This window comes from Vigna unguiculata, chromosome 8, assembly GCF_037176805.1.
Source record: "Vigna unguiculata cultivar grain cowpea cultivar isolate G323 ecotype 2 chromosome 8, ASM3717680v1, whole genome shotgun sequence".
Lineage (NCBI taxonomy): Eukaryota > Viridiplantae > Streptophyta > Magnoliopsida > Fabales > Fabaceae > Vigna > Vigna unguiculata.
This window is the reverse complement of record NC_140799.1, coordinates 31,161,863-31,182,714: the sequence shown is the minus strand read 5'-3', so window position 1 is coordinate 31,182,714 and position 20,852 is coordinate 31,161,863. Positions and strand designations below refer to the sequence as shown.

The 20,852-nt window shown below is 33.3% G+C and overlaps 1 non-coding gene across 1 annotated transcript; it reads right to left on the bottom strand.

The window, feature by feature from the left end:
* Nucleotides 1–14,481: 14,481 nt before the first annotated feature.
* TRNAK-UUU (transfer RNA lysine (anticodon UUU)) lies at nucleotides 14,482–14,553 on the bottom strand. Its single transcript has one exon. It is a non-coding gene; the product is annotated as a tRNA-Lys (tRNA).
* Between the last annotated feature and the right edge of the window lie 6,299 nt (nucleotides 14,554–20,852).

Below are 20,852 nucleotides of genomic sequence, written 5' to 3'. Positions count from 1 at the left end.
GAAATTGGATCATTTTAAAAAATAGGGTACTAAATTGAACTAAAAATTTAAATAGAGGACTAAATTGAAAACAACTATTACCATTGTCACGTGTCATAATTGTAAGTTGTCACATGGCACGATGGTAAACTAACACGTGGCAGTTTTTAAATTTTTTGAATAAAAATTTAAATTTAAAAAAAATTAAAAATTTCATGGCTTGACACGTGTCCTGTACGGACACGGTGTTAACTCCAACTTAACGGAGAGGATCAAATATAATCTTTTTAGATAATTGGTGTACTAAATTGAACAAACCAAAAATATGGGGACCAAATTGAACTTAACCAAAAAATTGGGGTACCAAATTAGTAATTATAACTAATATTTATTAAAGTAATTTTCTATAATTATAAAATTTATAAAAGTTTTGTTCATAATAATAGAATGTGTACTAGAATGACCAATCTAATAATTTTTTGGTAATAATTACATATAACTAATAATAAATTATATTTATGACATAAAGATATAAAAAAAATTAGTGGGTAAAGTAGTTGCTCAAGTCAAAACAGAGAAGTTACTCTTAATCTTATTTTTCTTTGAGTGAAATCATTCAAGCGAAAGTGAACAGTTGTTCTCACTTTAATTTTGTTTGAGTGAAAAGAAAAAAAAAAATTTAATTGATTCAATGTGAAAGATAAATTTTAAATATGATATTGAATTTAGTATTTAATTGAGATGTATGATTGTTTAAATGAAATATGTATTATGAGAAAGGTTGTTGATAAGAGTAAGAAATACATATATTTTGTAGTCATAAATTTGAATGATTTCTTCACCTTTAACCACCTTCTTCTACATTCCTCCACCTCCTTTCACATCCATCTACCTTTTTCCCTCTTCTTTCTTCTCCATGATCCACATTTCACCATCCTTTTTCTCCTTTTTCCTCTCTTTCCATCATCATTTTCTCCTTTCTTCCTCTCTTCTTCGCCATCCACCTTCCACCACCATTTTCCCCTTTCTTTATTTCTTCTTCACCATTCTTTTTTTTTTCTTTTCTCCCACCTAGAGTCAAATTGAATTAATAAAATAGAATAATATATGTGATTTAACAAATCAAAACCACAAATTCATATCAAAATCCTTATTTTACATGGTTACACATAATATGTATATTTTAATATATCATTGACATAAAACATATTCATCTCTAATATATGTATAATGTATAATATTGGTATTTGAATATCTTCATTCACACTTATATAACAATTACTATGTTATATGATAATAAATGTTCATCATACACTCATATCACATATACATTCTATAATACAAAAAAGAATGATTTTTATAATCATGAATAATATAAACATTAGAAATGCATATTTTAAATCAATATAGTAAAAATACTATAGAAAATTTACCTTAAATTAAATTATAATAAAATAAATTAAAAACTTCAACACATAGAGATATCTTCTGCCATTTTATAAAAAGAAAGAAAAATTAACACTCTCATCACCAGTTAGGTGATCAATGTTTCCCTATGATGCATGGATACGATACGTGTATCAGATACAACACATATCTGATACCACAATACGTTTATTTTAAAAATAATAGGATATGATACGTGATAGATACGTGATATATAAATATTGAAAATTGTACAATAACTCTTAAAAACATAATAAATATATCATTGTTAGTAGCTAATGTTAGTGGACAATTTAGAAACCAATTATTTTGGTAGTCAAAACATTGGTAGATAATGTTAGTAACTAATTTAGAAACCAATTCATAATAAAAACTATTTTAATTATCAATGTAGAGATCAATTATAATTGTTTGAAACTATTTTAGTTGTCAATGATTTTTAGTTTTTAAATAGGTACCTAAATTGGTCACTGTATAATGACTAAATATTTGTTGTCACTAAAATTTGTCATTATTCAAAAATTTTCTTGTAGTATACTACGACTTTATAAATTAGATACTTCATTATTAAGTATCGATAAAGTATCCTAAAGTATCGGACACGGATACGTGACTTAAGTGGAAGTATCTGTGCATCATAGATGCTTCCATTCAGTTTAGCAAAGAAAACAACAATAACATCAAACAACATGTATATAGCCATAATCAAAATCACCATCTCCGTAAGCAAGATGTGTTTCAATGTTTTTTCGTAGCTTAGTTGGTTAGAGTTTTTATTTTGAATACAAATGAAAATGTTATAGTTGGCTTTCATAGCTCAATTGGTTAGAGCACCCGTTTAGTAAGCGGGAGGTCTTCAGTTCAACTTTCAATGAAAGCATTATGTATATTTTTAAATTTATATATATAATCTATTGTTTGAAGAATTTAACTTTGTATTTTGTATTTTTTATTCAGAAGGTAAAAATAAAAATGATAAAAACACTGAAACAAATCATCTTTGTCTTTTTTATAGAGTTGATTATTTTACAGTTGTCAAAATGGGTTATCTGATTTGGTCCTGCCCAACCCATCACAGATTAGTCAATTAGTGAGTCAATTCAACTTGATTCACTTATTGGTGACTTCAAGAAATTTGAGTCTGGCCTAACTTACCACTAGTTGGTAGATTTAACGGGTTGACTCATTTAATTAAAAAGAAAAAAATTTCTTCAATCTAACATTTTTTTAATATGTAACCAAAATCCAAAAAGTCAAAAACTATTTTAAAAATTTGTTTTTTCTCATTTTAGAGAATAAATAAATCATTCATGCCAAAACAAGAATGTCATACTAATAATTATACCTCACTACCTTAGGAAAAAAATGACCAATGAGAGACAGAGGTAGAAAATTAATGAAGTGTCATGGGTGTGGGCCTTTCCCCACAGTTCAAAAAAAAAATAGTTTACTTGTGTTTTGGCTTGGACTGTTGATAAGTATCTATTAACAGTTACTTCTCACGTGCCTCTATAGCATCTCATATCTGCTTCAGTTTCAGCTGTGCGTGATGGCGCATCCAGCCTCTTCTCCGGTTGTGATCACTATCGACGACCTCACCTTGATCTCGTCTACCAGGATCTGTACTTGATTCCTTCATTGGTCGCTTCTACCTTCAATATGTTTGGCTCATCTGTAAGACCCGTGAAATTTAATTAATTAAATAATTAATTAATTAATAAATGCAGGTAGTGGGAGCCTTTATGACATTAATTATTAATTAATATGACGTGAAAAAATACTAGCTCAAATGGCCAAGAGTACTTGGTTGTGTGAGGGGACTTGGGTTCAAGTTCTATGTATGCCATTTATATGTTAATTAAATTATTATTATTTTAATAATGTGCTAGATCATGAGGAGTGATAATATAATTATAGAATTATATGAATTATCATAAAACATGAATTGGTTAAATGGTTGTTCATTGAATTAGGCATGGGCATGGTTATAGGTTCAAACCTTGGTAGATCAAAATTAAGCTTTATTTTTGCTAAACTTATTTTTGGCAAGGATGAGAAGGGTTGGGAACCCTAGCAGCCAAAGGGGCTGGAAAAACAACCAATGATGGACCTTGAATGGAAATTACACCTTTTTTAATGTCATTTTCGTTTTGGAGTCATTAATCTTAATTAACACACAATTAAGTGACCATTTGAGAAAGAAAGGGAGAGTTGTGAGTCTGACATTGTTCTGCACGTTAGAGAAAGTGAATTCAGAGTGAAATTGGTGTTATGAGTGAAGCATAGAGGCTAAATTGGAGAGAACTAAGGCAAGCTATTGGGAGCAAGGAAGAATCAAAGATTTATCAAGTTTAAGCAAGGATTTCTAGGTTAGGGGAGCTAGACTCCATCATTTCATTTCGTGCCTTTATTTTTATTAATGATTGAGCAAATAAAAGCATGAACTGTAGTAATTCTGCAAAATTGCATGTTTTTGGAAATTTCCAGAAATCGCCTGGCAGGCCTTCAAAGCCGCCAAGCGACGCATCCCATTTCCTCTGCATTTTTGGATTCCCGAGAGGAACCACGTGGCGACACAGACTAGGTTTTGGCTCGATTCTTGGGTTTTCTATGTTCTGGGTGATTTTTAATTGGTGGAAAGGGTGTTAGATCAGTAATTGACTGAATGTACGTGATTAATTTTGAAATCATGAAGTAATAAGGGAAAAATTGAATGGTCATGGCATATTCCCATTCTAGGGTTGAACATTTGGGGATTTTGAGTTTTGGATTAAATTTTATGAGTAAAGGTAATATAATTTAGGGTATTGGAAGTATAAGGTAATAATAGGACCTATAAGTGTATGATAAAAGTGTATTGGATGTAAGACTGGAGAGACGGTGCGAAATAGGGAAGTGGAATTGTCGTAGGTTCAGGGTAGAATTCTGGGTTTCCTAGAATTGATGCACCGCCTAGCGGCAGGCTAGGTGCCGCCAGGCGCCAGCGTAGAGATAAGGCATAATGCGTGGCTCTTGGTGTAGTAGTGAAATTGGAGTTTTGTGGTAGAAAAATGTAATTTGAACACCAACTTGGGGTCATTGGACAGGGGCAAGAGATAGGTCCTTAATGATTTAGTAGTATGAATCAATTTGGGGGTTAATTGGGAATACAAGAAACATGGAAATATCAACCTTGCAGTAAGGTATCATTAAATTAAGTTCCTGCTGAATTGTATAACATAATACAATTTCGAATTTGAGTGTCAATGAAGATGCACGAGTTGAATTGCGAGGTGGGATTGCATAAGTGAACGAATTGTTATAATACTAATGTAAGGTATAATTGGTAGGTTGCCTTTAAGAGAGCAGGTCGTGTTGTTATTGGACAATGTGACAACTCAGTTAGGTTGTCACTGTGGCCTAAAGTGAATAATATGGGTTGCACTTTATGGGTTATACATTTAATGGGTTCTAAGTAATTGGTATGCTCAAAGAAATAAATTTACCAAGAGTATGTTTATGATAGTAAGACATAAGAAATGAGAATTCATGACCAAAGAATGGAAATTATGTGACTGGTAATTATGCGATGCATCGTGGAAGGGTTGAGAATGGACTAGAATCACATATGAGAGGCCAAACCAATACAATTTGATGTACTGCTGTAGCGCCTGGCGGTGAAAAATGGATCGCGAGGCGATAGCTACACTTACAGTAGCTCTGGGCACGCATGGCGCTTGGCGGTAGAGATCGTTCTGTCAGGCGATAGTTGTAGGGGCAGTGAGTGCAAAGGCACTTGGCGTCTGGCAGTACGTGTCCCCCACCAGGTGGTCTGGCAACAAGTTTCGCTTAGCGGCTCTGGAGCAGCGCCAGGCGAAAACACAATGGTAGCAACTTTGTTGCTTTGGATGTGCGTGATCTACAATGCCTTGGTGATATCTCGAAGTTCGACTTGTTGGTGTTCCTTGAGGTTTGGCTCAGAACGTATCCCTCGAGTTGTGGCTCGGGATAGGGGTTAAGCATGTAAGATCCGCGGAATTTAATTAATTAAATAAATAAATAATTAATAAATGTGGGTAGTAGAAGCCTTTATGACATTAAATTCTGATTGTATGATGTGGAAAAGTACTAGCTCAAGTGGTTGAGAGTACTTAATTGTATGAGAGGACTTGGGTTCAAGTCCTATGTATGCCAATTGTGTGCTATTTAATTATTATTGTTTTAATAATATGTTTGATCATGTTTTGTATGACATAATGCTTGAAGTGTATTAGTTAGCAAGAAACATAAATTGGCTTGATGGTTTAGCATTGACTTGGCATTGGAATGGTGATGGGTTCAAACCTTGGTGAACCCAAACTAAAATTTTATTTTTTGGTATTTTGGGTTTTGGCTTGGATTTGAAAGGTTGAGGAAACCCTAGATGCATGGGCAGAGAAACTAACCATAAAGAATCAATGAATGATAATAAACATCGCCATTAAACCAGAAATTCGTTTTTTTTATCATCTAGATTTAAGGCATCTTTAAAAGGCCAATGTGAGGTAAGAAGAAGGGTTTTGGCAAGCTGTAAGTGTAGTTAGAAATCAGAACACAAAAATTGGAGAGTGGTGAGGTTTTGAGTGCAGAATAGTGGCTGATTGGAGGAAGAACTAAGAGGACTTGGGTGAGCAAAGAAGAACCTTAGGGGAATTCTCAAACTTTTAGCAAGGAAACCATGTTAGGGGAGTTTCCCACGTTAATTTTATGTCCTTGCATGAAATGTATGATAAATGTATGATAAAAATGCATGAACCCTCACTGTATTATGATTTTTCTGAGTTCTGGAAATTTTTCAGAAACCGCCCGACGGCTATACATAGCCGCCAGGCAGCTTATACCATTTTGTGCTTGTTTCTGGTTTCGTGGGGGAACCGCCTGGCGGTGAGGCCCTGTACCGCCAGGCGACGTAGGCTGATAACCCGTTTCTGGGTTTCTCTGATGAACTGCCTGGCGGTGATGAATTTCCGCCAGGCGACGCGAGTCTTGGATCGATTTTGTGATTTTGTGCATTCTGGAAGAATTCTAATCGGGAAAGAATCAAGGGTTAGTGGTTACAAGATGATTGATGTGGGATTTTGTTGATTTCCAGTATTAAAGATGATTATAATTGATGGAACAGTGTTAAGGTTGGAAAGAATGGGGACTTTTGCTATTAGACCAATTGGTGCTGGAATCTTATGAAGGAATGGTAAGGGTTGAGTGGGGGATTGAACATGTGGTTGTATACGAGTGTGTTGGAGTATGAACTAAAGGGAAATTGGACAGGAAACGCAGAAAAGGGAATGAGGGAAGTTGTTAAAGGGTGTGACGGAACCTGGAATTTTCTAGGACTGGTGCATCACCTGGGGGGCCATAGGGTACCGCCAGGCGACAACAAGACAATCAGAGGCATTCGGGGACGCGCTGGGTTCGGGTTGGGAGCTGTGATGACTGAACATGAAATGATGTGGAACAATTAAGTGAGAATGTCTCTCTTGGACCTATCTGGAGTTGGTTAATAAATTAAGGAGGATAGGGAATGGAAGTTCATGAGTGGGTGGCGAATCTGGGAATAGGTTGTATTAAGACTGAAGTATAAGGCATAATTGAGGTTAGTAGGTATTGATCATAAACCTAGCCAGAGGCTAGGATGGTTGACTTGGAGGAACTAATAACATGTGCATAAGGAACACAAGTATATTACAAGACATAATTTCTGACTATTGTGTAGGTATGATTGGATTAAGTGTGAATACCAACAAGTAATAGAGACACTAGTCATAAGCTAGTATGAGATGCAGGTATTGTGAGGTTAATGAGGAGAAACTGATATTAAGTAAAACAATCATTGGTATCATGGGATACGGGAAGAGACTAGTAGGGGAAATTGTAATTTGTAGGTATGCGACTGTATAATAGAGTTATACAAAATAGTGAAGTGCAGAAAAAAAAAATCAGTATCACCCGCTGTACTGGTATGGTGTTTGGCGGTGTGGTTCAGGCGCCAGGCGGTATCGATGATCCAGAGAGCAACGTTCACACATGGCGCCTGGCGGCAGAGGGCTTCCCGCCAGGCGATAACAACAACATCAGTGGGGTCTGGTATGAATTATGTCTGGCGGTGAAGAGGGATCTGCTAGGCGGTTACGGCGGAATCAATGAGGTTTTAGCTCGGATACGCCTGACTGTGTGAACTGTCCCGCCAGGCGGTATCTTCAATTATTGGTGGTTTTGAGGCGCTTGGCGCTTGACGGTACGTGTCCCCCGCCAAGCGGTTTGAAAGCCACTAGAGCCTAGCGGTACGTGTCCCCCACTGGGCGATTTGGCTGCTGTAAGTCCTAGTTGTTGGATTTTGCAGGCGTGATCTACAAGGCTTTTGGTGATGCTTCAAAGGTGGGATTGTTAGGTTCGTTGAGTTGAGCTCGGAACGTATCCCTTGAGTTGAGCTCGGGATAGGGGTTAAGCACGTAGCATTCCTCGAGTTGAGCTCAGAATGGCATCCCTCGAGTTGAGCTCGCGATGGCGGATGAACACGAGGAACCCTTGAGTTGAGCTCGGGTTGGCGAGTGTTGCCAGTGTGAGTGTGCTGATTGTGGCTAGTACGAATGGGTCCAGATGGATTGCCCTCCTCAGTAGATAACTGACGAGTTTGGTATTCTTGGGACGATGTGGACTATGTTCGTATTTGGGAGCTTCACCTGGCGTTACGGTGTATGATCCGTAACAATGGTTCCCGTACGTGCTCTATCGGTTGTGGCCGATAGGTATGGCAGCAAGTCACCTTGGGGTAATCACTAAAAGAGGTAGAACACGAATAACTTGGTTGTGGCCAGGTGATGAAAATTAAAAGAATGGAAACTCTCTGGGATGATTGTGTTGTTTATGTATATATGTTGTATATGCGTATACAAATATTATATGCTTTAATTGTTAAGCTCACCCTATCTGCTTGTATTTGGCGATGATCGTGTACGCGGTACACATGAGCAGATGTTGTTGATGCAGGTGGTGCTGGTGAGGCTTAACCGCGAAGCAGGGATATCATGGGATTTTTATATTTATGTTTTGTACCTTTGATTTGAAATAAATTGTAAAGGCCCATGGCCTAGGTTGACTAGCCTTTCAGTTTTTTAATTGAGGATTATGGATGCTTTATTAAAATAATAAAGTTTTAAATTTCCTGTGTTTTGGGAAATGAGGTTTTATTCATAAATGCAATGTCTTTATAATTTTATATTTTCTTTATTTTATTAAAATCCGTAATATCCTGACGGGATGTTACAAAGCACGTGACATTCCTTGAGTGTTGGCTCGGAATGACATCTCTTGAGTTGTGGCTTGGGATGGCGGATGAACACGAGGAACTCTTGAGTTGTGGCTCGGGTTGGTGAGTGTTGCCGGTATGAGTGTGCGCGTTGTGGCGTGTACAGATAGGTCCAATTAGATTACCCTTTCAGTATTAAGTGACGAGTTTGGTAGTCTTGGGACGTTACGAATGTTATTCGTATTAGGAACACCACCTGGTGTTACGAGGTGTGGTCCGTAGCATGATTTCTCATACGTGCTCTACTAGTTGTGGATGGTAGGTGTGGCAGCAAGACATCTTGAGATACTCATCATAAGATGTAGAACACGGTTGACATGGTGGTGGCTATGTGGTATGGAACCAAAGGATGAAATTCTTTGGGTGATTGTGATATTTATATATGTATGCATGTGCAATTATTTTAATTGTTAGCTCACCCTATTTGCTTGTGTTTGGCGATGATTATGTATAATAAGACAAATTTATCTACAAAATAAATAAAAATTATTTATAATAAAATTATAAAATTTATTTATGTTTATTTTTATACTTATAATAGTAATAGTAAATTTTATTATTTTTTTATTGTGATAAAGAAAAAGGTGGACACATATGAACATCAAGTATTTCATAAATTTCATTTATACAATTTTTTTATAATAATAAAAAAATAAAAAGATAAAAGATCATCATTAAAATTTATATTGAAACAATAATTAAATATTTTTATTATAATTACGAAGTACTTAAAGGATAATTAATATTTACTAAAGTAAATTTTATAAATTAAAAATTGATAAAAGTTTTGTTTATAATTATAAAATTGGTAATAGAATGCACAATCTAATAAATTTTCGATAACAGTTAAAGATAAGTAATCATAAATTATATTTATGCATAAAAATATATAAAAAATTAGTAGGTAACGTAGTTGTTTAAGGAAAAACAAATAAGCTATTCTTGATCCTATTTTTCTTAATTGAAAGATTTTTCACACAAGCGAAACTAGTAGGGATTAGGGATGACAACAGGGCGGGGACGAGTTTCGCTATCTCATTCCCGTAGAAAAAAATCATCCACATTCTCATACTCAAATCTAATGTGTATCAAACTTTTTTCTCATCCCATCTTTATAACATCTCAACCGGATATTACTAATTTAAATAAAATAAAATAAAATAAAAATACAAACTCGCATTTATTATTATTGTCTTTCCCAAAACCGCAAGAAAATTTTAAACATTTATTAAACTCATCCAATTAAACCACAATGTTCCAATAATCCATACTAATTCATATTCTAGTAAAAATACGGTTTGCAAAAATCTAAAAATAAAATGATAGTAAACTTCCATAAAAAGCTTTCCCAAGTAGCTCTTCTCCGGCTCTATGTCTCACCAGCATTAGCTGGAACATCATCTGCTCTTGTGTGACAAGTCACACGATCATCACCAAACACACACAGAAAGGGTGAGCTCATAACAATACAAATATACAACTAATAAAAATAAAGATTCACCCCAAACTACTTTATTTCATCTAAATTGCTTAATCTTAACAATCGATACCCAATGATTTCAGATCATCGTCTCATTCTACAAATGAAACTACTAATCCATTTACCAATACAATTACTTGCCATGGACCCAGGATATATCATGCTTCCACGAACCTACCCGCTCGTGGTCCAACCTCTACGAACCTCCCTGCTTGTTGTACAACTCTACGGAACTCCCCGCTCGTAGTCCAACACACGTGATCCAACAACTGCGAACCTCCCCGCTCAAAGCAACCCTCAAGTGTGAGCATGGAACATACGAACCTCCCCGCTCGTATCCTCACACAAAAGCATCATAATATGAACCTCCCTATTATATTATCATGTGTTCATCACCAGCCATGAACCTACTCGTTCATGACACTGTCCAACATCTCCTGATCCAAGTCCACCTCTCAACACATCAAAATGAAATTAAGAAAAACACATTGCACTATACAAGGTACATACTCAAGCTAGTCTTAGGGATTCCAATGCTTCCACAAACCTGCCCGCTCATGGTCCAATTCTACGAACCTCCCTGCTCGTAGTCCAACTCTACGGACCTCCTCGCCCTAGTCCAACACGCATGATTCATCCAACTACGAACCTCTCCGCTCGTAGGAACTCGCAAGTGTGAGCACGAAACATACGAACCTCCCCACTCGTATCCTCACACAAGAGTATCACTAATATGAACTTCCCTGCTCATATTAACCACGCGTTCCATCACCAATCATGAACCTACCCGCTCGTGATACGATCAAGCATATCCCAAACTAGGACTAACACAACAAGCCATGCAAGACATATCACAAACACACCATGCCACTGCACCATCGCCTAGCGTAGCCTAAGCACCGCCAAGCAAAATGGTAGTGTAGATCACTTGATGGTTCCACATCACTGTCGGGCACCACAACACACAGGACTTCATTGTTTCCTACTATTGCCTGATGGTTCACTATGCACCGCCAGGTGCTACACCAGTAATGTGACACTACTGGTTTTTAGGTACTCTAAGACAATTCCTAGAATCCAATTCTCAACCATCCAAAAATCAAAATACACATTCGTATACTTCACATACTTCAAATTACATCATCACAGCTCATACGCATCATTCAAGTATCAGCACACACGCATTCATAATTTGAAATCATGTCTACACTTAAGCTTAGCCAAGAATACACTATGCATATAGGAATTTATAATACAGCCACCAATCATGCACATACTCAAACAAGGTCCCAAACAGTACCTACAAAAGTCCCTTTAAATCCAATGATTCACACCAAAAACCAATATTTTGCATTATACATGATCATGTATCCATACATAGGCTCCCAAAAATAATATCCTCAACCACTAACGCAAACAATATTCATATACTAAAAAAATTTGTATAGATATAGTATAATAATACTAAAACTCAATTACTTATATACATATAAACTCAAAATCATAATGTATTAATGCCTTAAACTCAATTTCTTATAATATTGTTATTCGAGACCAAGACGTGAGAAAATAGCACCAACCTAGCAACGTTAAAACATTTTTTTTTCTAAAACTCCCTTGAGACATAATTATGATGCACCTTATGTAAGCTATATAGTAAAACATTACCCCCACTAAGCATTCTATTAACCTCTCAAATAACTTTGATACATAACATAGCAATAAAAATAATACATTAAAGCAGTAATGCCAAAAACACAAATTGTTGTAATTGGTTAAAATCATTTGGTTTTTTTTTCATGATTAATAATTTTACTATTTTGAAACCCAAAGTTAAAAAGTATACAACCCTCGTAGTCCAGATATATACCACATGTAATCCTTCAACCCTTGAAAATATTCATACATCCAAATCATCGAAGACACGTTCCAACCTCTACAATATTTTCCTACCATTTAACTGAATAATTGAATTGATAAATTCAAGCCGACCATCGGTTATTATTATTTCAGTCTATGTATTAACAACTCCTTTAACGAGTTTCTCAATATAACCTAATCACAATATTGGAATATGGCTGCGCGATTAAAGAAATTTGATTTCCAAAATTTCACCATAAAACTATGCAAACAGTATAAATTGTACTAAGGATAAACATAAAGATATGATAGCTCCCCCTTACCTGGTTTCCTTGCTTCCAATTGCCAAAACTTGTAATCCTTGTTGGTAACAACGTACCCCTTATTGACTCTTTCTACTGGTCTTCCTGACTCCTTCTACTGCTTCAGTGTCAATAGTCAAGGGTTGAACACATAACCTTACATTTACCAAGCTAATGCACAACCAATTCATATTTCAAGATAAATCATGTACTTCTAGTATTATATTATCACTCCTTATGGTCCTGCATATTATTAAAATAATAAAACAATTAAATTCACACACTATTGGCATGCACAAGATTCAAATCCAAGTCTCCTCGTAATAACTAAGTATTCTAAGCCATTTAAGCTAGAATTATTCTTTGTTTTCTCTCTCCACATTAATTAACTTACGGATTCCCGCCCTCACATTTATTAAATAAATATTTATTTATTGATTTATTTTTCCCATGTCTTACACTCCCCACCGAATAACAGGTATAATCTCGTACCCACACCTGTACCTGTTTTCTTACTACTTCAATATTAATTTTAATTAATTTTTATAAAATAATAAAAGAAATTACTATAAAGAAAATATAATATTATCACATATTTAATATTAGGAGGATGGTTGTTTCTTTTATATCAAATACTTTAAAATAAATTATAATTGTTTACATTTTAGATTAGAATAAAAAATAAAATTTCATGAGAACCAAAACTTTTATATTGCAAACTGCAAACATTAATGAAACCTAGTTGATAAAATTTTAAAAAAAATATTAAATATATAAAAGGAAAACAAATATTCAAATTAAAATATATTTTAAATGTTTGTTTACTTCAGCTTTTTAAATTCTAATGAATCTCTCTTTTATACACTAATAAAAAATTATAATACATCTCTTGATCAAAATGATGCAAAGAACAAATAATAAAATAATAATAAAATTTTGACATAGATCTTGTATATTTTGAGCTCCAATATATGTTGGATGGTGATAAAATAATATTCATGACAATTACATTAAATTTTTATATTGTAGTAAATAAAAGTTATTTATACAATTATAGTGAAAAAATTACAGTATGATTGATAATGAGTTAGAAAATAAAAAATAATTAGATAAAATATATCGAAATAGTATTCTACATGATGAAAATAAACAACAAATAAAAATATTAAAAAATTAACTAATGTGTGTCATAGAAACAATTTGAGATACTATTGAAAAAAACCGCACAAAGAAAAACAAATGCATAATGTATAATTAAGGGTATGATAAGATGAAAAATACCTTAGAGATCTAAGAAAAATTTTCAAATATCAACATATATACTCAATGGTTGAGAAATAACAAAAATTGTTTTAGCTAAACAAAAGAGTTCTTCAAATGAAACAATAATAAAGTAAGGAAGATAATTTTTTTATGTTACCAAGTAAATTAAAGGTTTATGATGTTTAACACTTAAATATAGAGTGTTAAACGTTCTCATGTGAATGTAAAATATACAATAAATAAAAGTATTAAAAAAATTAGAAACATTCAAATGTGAGACATAAAAAAATATTAAATTGACATACATCATTTGAATATAATTGCATAAAGGTTATGATAAGATGAAAAATATATTAGAGATGCAAATGAATTTTATGTCAAACCAAACAATTAGAAGAAATAAAAAATAGAAAGTGCGTGTATATATATATATATATATATATATATATATATATGTATATATATATATAAGTTTACTTAATTGACTAATAATTTAAACTAGGACGGGTATTTTGGCGAGTATGAGGACAAGGCAGATACGTACATTCCCATACCCAGTTGAAAAAGTTGGGAATTCTCCATACCCATACCCAGTCAAGGTGGAGATTTCCCAACAAAACGGGAACAGGTTTGGGCAATACCCACGAGGACGGGTTTATTTGTCATCCCTAGAAACTATAGCAATTACTCTCATCTTATTTTTGTTTAAGTGAAAAGAAAAAAAAAACTTATTTGTTTAATTGATTCAATATAAATGTGAAAAAAAATTAAGTAAATTATTAAATTTGTGCTATGTGAAAAAATAATTATAAAGCATTAATAAATGACATCGTCTGTGGGGATCAAATCCACGACCACGTGGTTAAAAGCCACGCACTCTACCACTAAGCTAAGACAACATTTTTCATTTAATAAAATTGAAATCACTACATTTTTAGTTAAAATTAAAACATCATATTCGCTCACCTTAGTTACAACTACCCATCACTCAGATATGATTGCAATATAGAAAATTGTAATTTTAAAATTAAAGTTTACTTCCAGAATAATTTTTTTAGAAAGTTGGAATAAATGTTTAAAATGTTAAAATCTTTAAAATATATGGTGATTGGTTCAAAATTTATGTATTTTTAATTGACTCTTTTTTATTTTATTTTAATAAATTTATTTAGATTTAATATTGTATTAATGTACACACTTGTATTGAATGAATATTACTTCTGTTCAACATTTAATACAAATAATTAAATACTAATTATTTTTTCTAAATTTTGAATTGCAGTTTTAAATACTTATTCTTTCAAAGCATTTTGTAGTATTTGTGCATTATAGTCATATTTTAGGGTTAGTCTTCCTTCCTCTACCTCATTCACCATTCCTTGGCTCAACTCACCATGGCTAACCTATTGACAAAAGAAGAATATAGACATCTTGCATCAATAAGGAGTTTTGATGATGATGATGATGATGATGATGATGATGATGACTTATGGAGAAATGTGGAAAACTTAATGATGATTCATTGGGAAATGTTAAAGACCTAAAGAATGCATGGAGCTTAGATTCAAGAGACACATTGAAGACTTAAGAGTTTAGTTGTTTAAGTCTTATAATATGTGTATGTTATTTAAAATAGTTAAATTAGTAGCTCAAGATTCAAAAGGCAGAATGCAAGTGGCAAATAATTGAGAGAAGGTTTTATTTTTACAAAACGCACTGTGATAATCAATTATCACTTATGATAATCAATTATCACTTATGATAATCAATTATCATAAGTATTTTATTAATTTTCATAATTGACTCTGGAATAATCAATTATCTCATAGGACAATATATTATAAGCGTGAAACAATATTTTTCAGAAACTACTCTGGAATAATCGATTATCATAAGTGATAATCGATTATCTCTAGCTATTATGACTTAACATTTCATATTTTTAACCCAATTTTGAAATATGCTTCTATAAATAAAGTGGTAAGTTTTCATTTGCAAAAATACAGAAGTGGGAGAACTCTGAGTACTTGAGAATTCTCTGTGGAATGCTTTGGAAACCTAGTATGGGTAGAGCGATAAGTTTCATCAAGTGAGATCTTAAGTGATTGAGTGTTGTTGTTATTGCCAGGAGAAGTCATTCATACTTTGTGGGATTCAAAGGAGGTGTTCATTCCTTGTGTGATTTAAGGAAGGTGTTTATTCATCTCTTTTAAGATAGGTGTCTTCATCTCTTGTGTTATTCAAAGGAGGTGTTCGTCCCTTGTGGATTTCAAGGGAGGTGTCTTCATCTCTTGTGGCTTCAAGAGAGGTGTTTTCTAAACCCTAAACTTTCGTATTTGTGGTTTATTTTAGTGATTGAGTTAATTTCGTTTTTTAAAGATTAACAACTAGATGTAGGGTATTTTGATCTGAACCAGTATAAATACTTTGTGCAATTTTCTCTTCCTTACTCTCTTTATTTTATTGTGGTTATTAAAATAAAGAAAAGATTGTTAATTAAACTTTGATATTAAAAGGGAAAATTTTTTTAAAGCACATTTTTTTATTAAGAACTCAATTCACCCTCCCTCTTGGTTTTTGTTGACATGCGAATCATTTCGTTGCACGATTCTAACATAGCCAAATTATCCAAAATGAAATAAATCTTTTTCGTCAAGATTCTCTTCTACGATGGCCATTGATGATGATAATGGAGCAGGTGGAGCAGGAACTTGAGAAATAGATCACAGAAGTCAAGAGGACCCTAATGCAACCTGGAGAGCTTAGCCTTCTAGGCCATGATGATTGGTGTTTTTAATGTTTTTCATTGTTTTAGTTTTTGTTAGTTGTTTTAGTTTTTACTTTCAGTTCTTTATTTTATGGTGGAACTATTGCTTTGATATTAGAACAATTTTTCTTTTGCTCCAAATTTTGTTGGCTAGCCTTGTTTTGGATGCCTTTCATTTTGTCTTTGGCATTTGGAGCTTTAATTTCTTTCCATGGTAGCCTTGCATGATCTTGAGGAATTTACATGCAAATTTAAGTGTGAGACATGTGGATGTGGTTGCATTTCGATTAATTCCTTGACTTGTGTTTGAGTATGACCAATAGATTGAATATTTGAGAGTTGTGAGAATGTGTTTGGGGTGAATGTGAGAAAGTTGTTGTTGCTATGAATTTGATTTTTGTATGATTCTTGCGAATGCATACACACACTTGATCATAAATGAGAAAGGCACTTATTTGTTCTGATGAAATGAAGCTACTTGGCCAAATAGCTACCCTTGATGCATGAATTTGAATCTTATGTGAACTTTTTTAGCCTTCATGAATTGTTTTGTGATCCTTGAGCCTGTAAAAGAAAAATACATTATTCAGGAAGAATTGGTTGAGAATTTTCATTGGTAATGATTGAATATCTCTCAAAAATTCTAAAAATAAAAAAAATTAAAAAAGAAGAGAGATAAAGTCAATGCAAAAAGTGGTGTCTTTGAATCCATGAAAAGCCATGTTTCTTCTAGCCAAGCCAAGCTACAACCTTTAAAGACTTTTTGATCTAAATCAAGTTGTGTGAAATGTGTTTGAGATGATGTGCAAAATTTGATGAAGTAGTTTTATGACATGCTAAGTTTGAGTTGTGTTTGATAAACACTTTTGAGCTTAGTGAAACACTGACATGGTGTGAGCTTTAATGATTCTCTTTTCTGGTTATCATATCTCATTATAGGCTTAAGGATTTATGTTGACAGAAGCACCATGCCATGCCATTTTAATTCTTTGAAATGCATGCGACTTTTCTCTATTTTGTGACAAGGATATTTTGATTTGATATCTTATGCCTTTCCATTTATTTTGATTATGCTGGCCTTATTTTCCCTTTTTGTTTTGTTAGCTTTGCTTTTCATGAGGACATGAAAGAGTTCAAGTTTGGGGAGTTGATAAGTGTAATAATTACCTATTATTCACACTTATTAGAACCTCTTATTTGTCTCTTTACCATGTGTTTTATGTTATTTCCATGAAAGGATGTATGACATTGTAATTATTCTTCAAAGTCAGATTTAGTTTCTTGTTTGTGAATTTTTGTAGGAGAAAGGGAAGATTGGAGAAGAATTGTTAGTAGTTACCTAGAGTCGCTCGTCCAGCCGTTGAAAGCTCTAGCCTAGCAAGGAAGACGTGACTACCCAACGAGACTACCTAGCCAACGTGTCAAGAAAGCTAGAGCTCACATAGCGAGAGGATCTTATGGCCCAATAAGAAATCACTTTTTGGAAAGAACAATAGAAGTGTCGAGACTTGAAGAAAATAATACTTTTTTGTGGGGGGAACGTTGTTAAGACTCAAGACACGGGTTGAGGCACTTTAGGGCAAAAAGGATCCATCTTTCATCATCCATTCCACCATTTCAAGCTCCCTTTATGTTCTATATGTATAGGAGTAGTTAAACTTCATTTCATTAGGGTTGGATGTAATGTACATAAACTCATAGTAGTTTATTCTTTGTAATAGAATATCTTTCATTACTTTTGTGTTCTATCTTCATTATTTATGTGCATGATGGAATATTTACACATTTTTTGTGGTATATATTCATTGGAAAGTGTTTTGAAACCTTGACATGGATAAAACAACAAAGAGGTTTGGCTCTAGACATAGACTTAAGATCTTGGTCATTCTAGACATATTTTCTTAATGTGTATCTTGTGTTTAAATATCTAAGGGATTAGTATTTTTCACATAAAGGTTTAGAACTTGCCTCTAATGGGTAGGTCTTGAATACCTTTGATGTTAATGCTTAAGTATGTTAGAGATATATTGTTTAGATGATTGCATAGAGTTTTGGTCATGAAATTCATCCCCAATGAGTCTTTCCCTGACTATTTTATAACATTCACGCTTAGTAATGTTATATGCTTTCACTTATTTTGAATCAATTAGTGTTTATATTCATTGCTCAAACTAGTAAAATAATCATAGTTAGCTAAACAAAGGCAAATCCCTTGGGAAAATGATACTTGGACTTACCATTTTTACTACTTGTAGGATTTGGTATACTTGCCAAAGAGTTAATAATGAGCTAAGGGAAGTTTTAATAAAATCCATAGAGAAAACATTATTGCCTGCTATAGCAACCTAAATCGCGATGAGATGGCTAACTCAAAAAAAATAAAAGTATTTTAAAATAAAATACCTTTTTTGGAGTCGCCACCATAGTTTATTATGAAAAAACTATGGAAACCTATAAAATAAAACGCAGGGTTTTCGAAAAACGAATTTCAAGTCTGGTAATCAGTTGTGCTGTAGAGAAGGTATTAGCACCCTACAATGTCCGCCCAAAGGCGATACCTTTACCTAGACATACAAAGATAATGTGATTTTCAAGATGTTTAATTTTCCTCAAAAATAATAAGAAAATAATATAGAAAAGAAACAATTTTTTTGTGTGGATCCAATAAGGATAATTCCTTGCTCTTACGTATCTTTAAAAGTAATAGAGAATTAAGGTTACGTAACTCGTTGGCATTTTATATTTTTGAAAACTATATATTTTTTAGAAATTTTTTAAGAGAAGAAAAGGTGTTGAGCACCAGGACGATGCAAAAGGTCACACAAGTACTCAGACATTTATTATGGATGTCAGACAATGCGGAGGACCATACAAACACCCAAAAACTTATCTTTAAAAAATTTGGATAAAAGAATTGGATACTAGACGATGCAGACGACCATACAAGTATCCAAAACATTTATTGGGGATGTCAGACGACGACCATGCAAACATCAAAAACTTATTTTTGAATATTTTGATAAAAGAGTTTGATACCAGACGATGCGAGTGATCATACGAGTATCCAAAATATTTATTGAGAGATGTCAGACGACGTGGACAACCATACAAACATCCAAAACCTTATTTTTAAAATATATTTGGATAACAAGGTTAGATACGAGACGATGCGGATGACCATACATATATCTAACAATGAGTGAAAAAGGTAACAAAATAGAACCTAATAAGTGTTTGCAACTAAAGCTCGTTCTTTTAATGTATCAAATTAAATAAAGAATAAACACCAAGGCCCACTTCGAATTCAATTATTGCTTGATACTTCACACAAGTAATAATTATAATGTGGACCCCATACAAGTTCTCCATAAGTATTAATATATAAAAAATTGTGGACAACACCAATAATTAAGGATGACAAATAAACTTGTCCCCGTGGATATTGCCTGAATTCATTCCCGTTTTGACGGGGAATTCCCGCATTGACTGGGTATGGGGAATACCCCACTTTTTCAATTGGGTATAGGGATGAGGATGTACATATCAACCCTTGTCCCCGTTTAACTTATTAAAATACTCATTGTCTATTAAGTAACCTTATATCCATTTATGTATATATATATATATATATATATATATATATATATATATATATATATATATATATATATATATATATATATATATTTGTCATGAAATTCATTCTTATCTCCAATATATTTCTCGTTTTATCCCAACCTTTATGCAATTATGTTCAAATGATATATGTCAATTAAATATTTTTTATGTCTCACATTTGAATATTTTTACTTTTTTTAATATTTTTGTTTATTGTATATTTTCTTTTCACATGAAAATGTTTAACACAATCAATTTAAGTGTTTCATAGTATAAACCTTTCATTTATTAGGTAACATAAAAAATTATCATCTTTATTCTATTATTATTAATTTTTGTTTCATTTGAAGAACTATTTTATTTCGATAAAACCATTTTCGTTATATATCAATAATAACCTAAGTTGATATTTGAAAACTTTTCTTAGATCTCTAAGGTATTTCTCATCTTATCATACTCTTAATTATACATTTGTTTTCCTTTGTGCATCTACCATAGGGACTAGACTGGCCGCTAATCGAAAAGGTCGTTAACCCAACTAGCCGCCAACCCGAGAAGTCGATAACTCAAATGGCTGCTAAAATCAAAATACCATGGGTAACATAGCCAAATACATAGCGGTATAACGAATAACAAGGCACCCGACCTTTAATTGTACCACGTACGCATAAGATCGCATATATAGTGGCAAAACTAGTCAACTATCCGGCTCCATCAGCTAAAGAAGAGATATGTATACTAACTAAGACATATTCGTGAATGACAAGTATGCAGGTAGGAAAATATGTTATGCTAGTATGTTAGCGAACCTAC